The 8,365-nt window shown below is 48.6% G+C and overlaps 1 non-coding gene across 1 annotated transcript; it reads left to right on the forward strand.

Annotated features, from left to right (window-relative positions):
- The first annotated feature begins 7,925 nt into the window (after window positions 1-7,925).
- On the forward strand, window positions 7,926-7,998 carry TRNAI-GAU. The gene has a single exon. It is a non-coding gene; the product is annotated as a tRNA-Ile (tRNA).
- The last annotated feature ends 367 nt before the right edge of the window (window positions 7,999-8,365 follow it).

Raw genomic sequence — 8,365 nt, forward strand, 5'->3', positions numbered from 1 at the left:
CAGCCCTTATCTCTCATCAGACAACACACACAGGAGAGAGACCCTATGAATGTTGCGAGTGTGGAAAAAGCTTCTCTCGGAGCTCAAACCTTACTGTGCATCAGAGGATCCACACAGGAGAGAGACCCTATGCATGCAGTGAGTGCGGGAAAAGTTTCAGTCACTTCTCCTCCCTTATCTCTCACCAGAGAGTCCACACGGGAGAGAAACCCTACGAATGTTGCGAGTGTGGAAAAAGCTTCTCTCGGAGCTCAAACCTTACTATGCATCAGAGGATCCACACAGGAGAGAGACCCTATGAATGCAGTGAGTGTGGGAAAAGTTTCACTCACCTCTTCTCTCTTATCTCTCACCAGAGAGTCCACACAGGAGAGAAACTCTATGAATGCAGTGAGTGCGGGAAAAGCTTCTCTCGGAGCTCAACCCTTGTTACACATTACAGAGTCCACACCGGAGAGAGACCATATGAATGCTGCGAGTGTGGGAAAAGCTTCACTCATAGTTCAGGCCTTTCTAAACATCAGAGAATCCGTAAAGGAGATAAACTTAATAAAAACCTTCTCTAGAGCTGTCAGGAGATTTTTTCTTTAATTCTTTTGACAGTTCCCAGGTAGTGAGTGTTGCCCACTTTTGAAGCTCGCCTGTCTTTGGGGTGGATCCTCTGGTCCTTTGTATCAACTCCATTGTCCTTCGAGTCATTGGAGTGTGTGACCTTTCTACCAGGAATGTCATCACCCCAGGTGGGGGAGATGGGGGGTGTCTTCAACCAGCTACGTTGAGATAAAATCTACCTGGGTCTCATCACTGTGGTTGTCATGGAGTTAGCTAGCTTGAGTTCACTTTCCTGATGTAAAAAGAGAACTATTCTTGCACTAAAGACATGGGCCATGGATAGTCGGTGGAGTTATCTTGCACGTTTCCTCCTGTCTGAGCTAACCATCATCACATTTCCTTGTCTAAACAAACCTGGAGATTCACATTTATACTCCTCCTCCCAGTGCAAAGTTACTGTTAGAGACGTCAAGTTCCTCTTTGAGGAGACATTGTCTCATTCCCAGTTTTTCTCACATTACCCTGGATTGTGCAGAACAGCAGTTATTTTGTTGACTTTTTTTCTCATTTAAAATATATTTAAATATGAAGAAGAGCTGGAGCAGTGTCAGGGAAATAAGGGTCATTTTAGGCTCTGTGACACTGGAAGGAGATGGGGTGACTCAGACATTCCATCCTTCCCCATCACCCCAGAACTGTTACCTTGTGCCTGAGCCATGCACAGTTCACCCCTTCGTATTCCTTCGCTTCCCAGCGTGTCTGGTGGGGTCATGTTCTTGGCTGTCCATGCTTGGGAATGGTGCTTGTACGTCTTTGATCCTAAATCAGAGTCAGTCTGGCAGGAGATGAAAGTGTCAGACTTGGAAGGGGATTTCAAATGGATCCCAAGCACCGTTCAAATCCCCTTTTCCCTCAATGGCAAAGCTGCTTCTGGGAAGGTCGGCTGTTTTTTCTCCCATTATGAAGGTGCTAAAACTCCTGTAAATAACACTAATGAGAAAGGTATCAGAGGGGTAGCCGTGTTAGTCTGGATCTGTAAAAGCAGCAAAGAATACTGTGGCACCTTATAGCCTATCAGACTTTTGGAGCATGAGTTTTCGTGGGTAAATACCCACTTTGTCGGATGCATGAGAAAGCGCTGGGTGAAGCAGGTTTCAGTGGATCATGGGAGAATCTCTCATCCTGATTCTGAGACATCAGATGTAACCTAGTCTGGAATTTCCTTTAAATTAAAATGAAAGTGTCTTCTACCTCTCTGTGAGATGGGTTTTCTATCTTTCATGAAGGCTCCTTGGTCATATAACTGCATGTTAGTTTTGTTTGACAGAATGTAGCTCAGATGTTTTGGGAAATTTCAGACAAATTACCATTTTTTACTTCGGTTTCTTTTTCCCCCTATCCCTGCATGATGACATGGAGAAAATTCAAATGAAGTTCAGTCAACAGGAGAGAATACTCCAAGCTGTTGGACATATTATCAAAGAAACAGTCATATGTTTAAATCTCCACTCTGAAAAGGTGAACAGCAGCAGACCCCAAATGGTGCAACTGACCTAAGTAAGTGCACATGGTCACAGGGTAGTTCAGTTGTTTAAGTCAATATTGTCTCAGATGATCCAGGGATAGAATTCCACAGCAAGTGATTCGAACTAGGAAAACGCCCAGGTATTTGGTTCCCAAGGTATTTGTGACCCAGTCACTACAGGAGGTTACTTCTGAAGAGATCTCCCAGCTAATCCCAAAATTTGGGAAATGCTGTCTGTGATGAGGCGTATCAACCCTGACCTGGCACTGCTAGGGTTAACTGCGCCATGTGGTCTGAAGAGGCCACACCCCCTCACCCTCTCTGGGCATGCGCCGACTGGAGACAGAGTATAAACGGGAGCAGCTCAGACTGGGCGGACTGGGGAGAACAAATCTATGTTGTTGGCACGGGGGGGGAGGGAGAGCCCAGGGCGGGGGAGGCAGGGGGCTGCGGGTGGGGGGGAAGCCCAGGGCTCGGTCAGCAGGAGCATGTGGCGGGGACCCCAGGGGTGGGGTGGGGGCAGCCAAAATATTTTTTGCTTGGGGCGGCAAAAAACCTAGAGCCGGCCCTGCCTCCACGCACTGTGAGGTAGGTAGGAGCGGATCATTATTATCCCTACTTGAAAGAGGGAGAAGCTAAGGCTGAGAAAGGAGAATTGACTTCTCTTAGGTCACACAGCCAGTGGCAGAGTTGGGAATAGGACGCAAGAGCCCTGATTTTCAAACTAACCATCGGATCTTGAATTTCAGACATTGAATGACCTGAATAAAATGCTCTCAGATGAGCTCCAGACCAACAATAGTGCATTGGAATTATTCAGCAAGTATTTGAGGAGAACTGCAATGTTAGAGAGAATCGTGAACTGCTCAGAGACCATTAATGCAGAGAAGCAGCAAAATTCATCAAACACAGAACTGGTTCTGACTTATTTACTTGTTCTTAAAAGAGAACACCAAGGACCTGAGTCTCCTCCCTGTCAATAACCCCCTGCTCAGCCAATCAGGGTAGAGACTGAGGGCGGGAGGTGGAGGGTTCTCACCAGAGAGCCCAAAGGATGGCCCAGGTCATTGGTGGGGATCACTGCCTGAGCACTATTTCAGCCCCACATTTTTGGATGGACCTCCCACATTGGGAGCTGCAGAGCACTCCCCCGCAACACCCCCCCCACACACACACACACCCTCCTGGTGTTGGGAGGGGAACAGGTAAAAGGACAAAGGAAGCAAGAGAAAAAGAGGAGGGAGGAAGAGGGGAAGCTAAAAGAACAAACCCTAATGTCCCCAGTGATTCTAAGGGACAAAATCCCAGGTGCAGAATAAAGTTCTGTCTCCTTAAGCTCGTGTTTTCCATGCATAGAATTCAACTCTCACCAGATGGATCAGACTGAACAGGTTTCACACCTCCAGGAGGCTCTTACCTTCTAAACAGGGACAGCTGTTTTCTAGTAAAATCACTAAAAGGGAAGGAGAAAACTCGAAAGGTTCCTCCTGGTGCTCACGTCCGTGAACCCAAATACTCTCTCAGTCCTCAGAGAGAGACCTGGAGAAGGAGACTTGCTGGAGCAAAGCCACAGGGGTCTCTGAGGTTTCCCTGGCCCCTTGCCCCTGTCCTGCCTGGCTGATGTCAGCATCTCTCTGTGAGGTCACCACCTCCCCACCACCTCTGACCAATCGGCTGAGGTTCTGCAAAAGGCCTTTGTGATGTCACTGCCACACCCCTCCCTTGCTGTGCCAATGTCCTGCCCCTGGCCAGGCACTTTGGAGGTTTGAGCTACTCCCTGGGGATCACCCCACTCAAGGAGCGTTCGTTCTAGGCAGCAAGCCGGCTAGAGAGGGAAACATCAGACGCTGCTCCCAATGCTACACTCAGTTTTTCAGAAATTAGTCGACTTTATGGCCAGAAGAAACCATTAGAGCATCTAATCTGACCCCCTGCATATCACAGGCCTCCTGTATGACACGAGCTACTTTTGAGGCAAAGACATTCCAGAAAGGCATCTAGTCTTCATTAAACGACATCAGGAGTTGGAGAATCCACCACTTTCCTTGGTAGCTTGTTCCTGTGGTGAATCATCCTCGCTGTTGAATATTTGTGACTTAGTTGTAATATGAATTTGTCTCTTTTCACCTTCCAGCCATTGGGTCTTGTTAGGCCTTTCTCTGCTATTTTAAAGAGTCCTTTAATATCCAATCTTTTCTCTCCATTAAGGCAGTTCAACACTTCAATGAAGTCACCTTTCAATCTTCTTTTGATAAGCTAAACAGGTTGAGCTCTTTCAATAGCTCACTAGAAGGCATTTTTCTCCGGCCCTCAGAACATTTGGTGGCTCTTTGCTGCCCCAGCTCCAATTTCACAACATCTTTTTCAAATGAGGACACCAAAACTGGAGGCAGTATTCCAGTATCAGTCTCACTGATGCCGTGTCACCTCCTGTGATATTATTGACATAATCTGTAACTGTATAGATCACCATTGTGACCACTGTTCTATATTTGCAGCCCATATTACAGAAAAGTGGTCGTGTAAGGGGTCTATGGAGAGGTTCTGATTAGCTGATTATAATGATGCTATCTCTAGATGTGTATCATTTTTTTGTAGTTGACATTATGAATATTGGCTCTGTGCTGCTTGTATTTCAAACTTGTCAAACGCAGATGTGCCTGTGGAGGGTCCGCTGGTCCCGCAGCTTCAGTGGAGCATCCGCAGGCGTGCCTGTGGGAGGTCCACCGGAGCCGCGGGACCAGCAGACCCTCCACAAGCACGTCTGTGGGAGGTCCACCGGAGACGTGGGACCGGCGACCCCCAGCGCGCCCCCCGCAGCACGCCGCCCTGCTTGGGGCGCCATAAATCCTTGAGCTGCCCCTGAGCACACTCACTGCTGTGCAGCTCTGTACGTGTGGCCATGGCTGAACAGCAAGAATTCCTGCCCATTTCCCTACTGGCTGGAGCATGATGAGAGTGTGTTTGTGGTTAATGATGTTGCTGTAAATTGTTCATTCCCTGCCTTGGCAATTCAGACAGTCCCTTTTCCCGTTGTATCGCCAGCACCTCTGTGATTCCAATAACAGGGGCAGGTTTTCTCTGGGCACTGAGATTTTTGAGGGCATTGGTGGCTCCTTTCTTTCCTCACCCTGAAGTAAACTCAGCTTTTTATTCCATCCTTGATGACTCATGGAATAACAACAGCAGCAAGAAGAGGAGAGTGAATATCTCATTGCCAGGGGGAAGGTGGACGCATTTTCTCTGTCTGACCATTGCCATTGCAGGACAGAAGGTTTCAGTGGAATCGAATGCCCTGGCTCAGACAATAGACACAGGGAGGTTTTGCTGTTCATGGATCTGTGCAAAGGAAATTGTGTGTCTGTGTGAAAATGAGGAGGGATATGAAATGCCCATGTGGTGGTGCCTAAGGCAAAAGGGAACCCTAGAGGGTTGGAATAGGATAAGTTCTCAAGCAACATGTTTCTTACTTTGCCCATCTGTTAGGTTTGATTATTATCGATGGAAAGATTTTGCCATTGGGTTGTGTTTTTACACAGAAATTGACATTTACCAACAAATACGTAATTCTTCCAAGCCTGCCTAGTCTGCTGGTGGTGAGTTTAGAGGGACACATTCACTCTCCCCACCCCCCATGTCAGGCCTGTGCTCTCCAGAATGTCAACTTCCCACAGAGCTGGGATCCTTCCCTCATCTCCCCCCAGGACCACTGCCCCACCCCCACTTCTGGGTTCCCCTCCCAACACTGTCCAATGCCCCTGCTGGCAGGATCCCTTCCCATTCCTTTCATTTCCTGCCGCCCCTCTGAGCAAAAGCTCTGCATTGTTCCCACACTAGGAATTGAACCCAGGCCGCCTGGGTGAAAACCAGGAATCCAGATCACGAGACCACATGGGACTTGTATAGGCAATAGCACGTTTACACATTCACACCCAACAATTCAAAGTAGCCATTCAAAAAAACTTCAAAAACAGATTTCAAAGAGAAATTGCAGAGTTACAATTGATTTGCAAACTTAACACCATTAATTTGAGCTTGAATAAGGACTGGGAGTAGCTGGCTCATGACAAAAGCAATTTTCCCTCTCTTGGTATTGACACCTCCTCATCAATTATGGGGAGAGGACCACATCCACCCTGACTGAATTAGCCTTCAACACTGGTTCTCCCTTGTACGGTAACTCCGTCACTTCATGTTCCAATCTATATTTATGCCTCTATCTGCAATTTTCACTCCAGGCATCTGAAGAAGTGGGCTTTTACCCACGAACGCTTATGCCCAAATAAATCTGTTAGTCCTTAAGGTGCCACCGACTCCTCATTGCTTTTAATTCCAAGCTGATCTTAACCCTTTCAGTACCCTTACAAACTCAGATGCTTCTCACCACAGGCTGGCTGGTGGCTTTTCAGCCAGGCTCTCCCCTTTCATCAGCGCTTCAGTTGCTTGGTGTGGGAGTGTCTGTAGATGTAGATGGCAGAGAGAGATAAAGCCTGGCGAATGTCTCTCCTTTTATCATGTCCTTTCTTCCCTCATGGCTTTGCCCCCCTTCCCCCTTCAGAGTCAGGTGAGCATCACTGCGTCTCTCCAAGCAAGTCTGAGCAATTCCCCTGGGGTGTCCTCATGCAGGTGAGTCATTGCATTGTAGCTCCCTTGCTGGGCAATGGCTGTCGATGGGTTGTTTGACACCCTGTCCGGGTGTTGGTTACTTTCCTTGCTGTTGCCACTGGGGATCTAATATTTGGCTGACTCCCCCACCTTACAGCACAGTGACAACCACACTGCACAATTCTCATAACTTCATATGCATGCATGGTATACATCTATGGGTAGAGAAATGACTTTCAGCAGATCATATCCTTTCCCTGATACCTTACAAGTCATGCTCTATATGTAAGATCTCAATGATATGAAAATGAAGATTATGGGGGTTACAGCCGCTCCCCCAAAGGTATAGAATGTCACACTGAGATTCTATGTTCATTTGTTCTGTAACAGCATTACAGGGATCCAATGACTGACCAATGGCATTTCCAAGTGCTAAAATAGCAAGCGATGTCGGTCTCTCATTGGCCATCAGCGACTGAAGATGTGGTTTAATGAGCTGGAGCTTCAAGGCGAGGGTGGCTCTGTCCACTGCCTTCCGTTGCGCTGCTGGGCCCCAAGTCCCTGGTGGCCAATATGTGACGCTGGGAGAAGAGAGTGGGGTGGCAAGTGGCGGCAGAACTTTTGCCACCAAGGTCTAGCTGCCCAACTTCCTCCTGGTACTGCTGGCCCCCTGTCACCTTCAGGTAACCCAGGAACTGAGGCAGGAATAGGGCGAGGAAGCAAGTAAAGCCGAGCAAGGAAGGCAAAAGTGAATCTTGTCTTCATGGGCCGCTCGCAATGAGGTCCTTTTTCTGTGCCACAGCTGACAACAACATCCCAGACAGAAAAGCAGGAGGCCAAAAAGAAACCGAGCAGCTGCTGAAGTAGTTCAGTTGGGAGCATGCTAGACTAACAGGCTCTTCTATCCCCCTTTGTGCACAGGTGGGATGTTTTCTGAAAGTGCAGCAGTTCCTTTAACTGCCACGAGTCCCTCATTTCAGGCTATGCAGCAGGAAAAGGCAGCATGGGCTTCTGTACCAAGTTGGCCCACCTGACCTTTCATTCTTCTCTTGCTCTTTGTCAGCAAGGGGAAGAAAAAGAAGCTCTCCCTCAAGCTGGAGTCACAAGGGCGACGTAAGGACGACTTCCTGAGCCCCGGCTCCAGTCTTCTGCGCTGCCTGCTGGCCCATTGAAGGGCTGCCACCACTTTCTCCAGGTTTGTCCATCGGTCTGTGCCAGGGTGAGCAATAGCCAAGCAGACGGAGTTTCTGTAGTGTAGTGGTTATCACGTTTGCCTGATAAGCAAAAGGTCCCTGGTTCAAAACCAGGCAGAAACATGCTGGCTTCTTTTTCCCAGATCCCCTTGCTGTTCAGGAAGATGCTCCTCCTTCTCCTATTGGCCTGTCTGTGGGATAACTCCAACCCCCGCATGACAGAGGGTGCTGACAGCAGTGGAGAAAGCACCTTGGCGTCAGGCTGGAGAACCTAGAGGAGTGCGGCGTGTCACCTTTTGGAGGCTTGTGGCTTGGCCTCCTCTGCCCTGGGAGGTTGGCCGGTGGAGGCCGGCTCTTCCTGCTGGCCTCCTCTGCGTGACTTGCCAAAGGAGGAAGTGAGGCAGGAATGGGGCAAAAGAGGAAAGTGGAGCTGAGAAAGGCAGGGCAGAAGCTAAGCACCTCAGTGCGGCTAAGTGGGGTTAGTAGAGTG

This window comes from Mauremys reevesii, linkage group 14 (assembly GCF_016161935.1).
Source record: "Mauremys reevesii isolate NIE-2019 linkage group 14, ASM1616193v1, whole genome shotgun sequence".
Classification (NCBI taxonomy): domain Eukaryota; kingdom Metazoa; phylum Chordata; order Testudines; family Geoemydidae; genus Mauremys; species Mauremys reevesii.